This window comes from Halyomorpha halys, unplaced genomic scaffold, assembly GCF_000696795.3.
Source record: "Halyomorpha halys isolate HHAL.00 unplaced genomic scaffold, Hhal_1.1 Scaffold81.1, whole genome shotgun sequence".
Lineage (NCBI taxonomy): Eukaryota > Metazoa > Arthropoda > Insecta > Hemiptera > Pentatomidae > Halyomorpha > Halyomorpha halys.
Window position 1 is genome coordinate 1,536,437 of NW_027115240.1, and position 1,151 is coordinate 1,537,587.

The 1,151-nt window shown below is 30.5% G+C and overlaps 1 long non-coding RNA gene across 3 annotated transcripts in view; it reads left to right on the forward strand.

Annotated features, from left to right (window-relative positions):
• The window catches only part of LOC106692971 (uncharacterized), a 12,802-nt gene extending 11,667 nt beyond the window's left edge, over positions 1 to 1,135 (forward strand). For 2 of the 3 annotated variants that reach the window (XR_010844787.1, XR_001345032.3), the window contains one exon: positions 828 to 1,135. This is a non-coding gene — a long non-coding RNA (uncharacterized lncRNA). Of the gene's footprint in view, positions 1 to 419; positions 768 to 827 lie in introns of those variants that run through there. The other variant, XR_010844788.1, reaches the window with a different exon arrangement.
• The last annotated feature ends 16 nt before the right edge of the window (positions 1,136 to 1,151 follow it).

The window sequence follows — 1,151 nt, forward strand, 5'->3', positions numbered from 1 at the left end:
TTCCTATCATTGTATCTTATCATAGTATCATTTTGTATCTTTTTAGCCCTCATGAAGCCCTGCAAAGTGGGGCGAAACGTTGGAAAATAAATAGTAGTAAACTATTTTTGTTTCACTTTTGACCGCAACCCTGACCATCTTCTTATATATCAATTTTTACGGTAAACTATATATACATATGTACTTTATGATGTTTTTAACTTGTTTCAAATTAAGCCCCAGTAGACACCCAGACGTCAAATAGTTCTTGAGACGTCATTTATTTGTATAATTCTTACCTCTTTAATATTATATTTTATCTTCTACTAGTATCAGCCAACTACTACCTACTTAATTTAAGTTTATACATATTTCTAGGTTTGTTTATTATTATTTTAATGTTTCTCTGAATTATGGCTATCTCATTTTTGTTTTTTCAGCCCTGATGAAGATGGCCTGAAATCCAGGTTGAAACCTCGGTACAAATAAATAAGCTTTACTATTTTTGTATCTTTGCTGACTACACCCCCCGACCATCTTCTCCTAATATTATTTTTATTGCTATTCAGCTGTATGTGGGGCCTGTGAATGTGCTGGTACTTCCAGATTTGAACTCTTCATCTGCAATTCGATAAAACTGTGCTTACGCTAATGCCTTTAAAAGAGTGTGGGTTTATCTGATGATATTAACATTTTTCTGATAATTGTGTTGAACCTCCTTTTTTTTAAATATTTTTTTACAAATATAAGATAAACTAAATGTATTTCATAAAGAAACAAAAATTGTATAAATTATTGTGTGATTGTTTTTATTTTATTTTTATTCATTCTATTTCCTTTTATTGCAGTAAAATAATTGGAGTACACTTCTCTAAAACATGACAAAATGGAAAACTTTACCATTGACAAAAAATGGCCAGAATCGGCTATGATAAGAGGTATCGTTTTTCATCACAATGCAGTACACCATGTTGCATAAGCCCTTAGACAGAAACTCTTACAGTGTGATGTGGATGTTTTATCAGTCAATCAATTGATACTATTGGTAATTGATCAGTTTAATCAGATTCAACCCTTTCATTAACTTTTATGTTATATAAACTCCCTCTAGGATAACTCTTATTATCTTATAATGTTATTGTGCTAGAGAAACTGACAAAACAAGTTAAAAA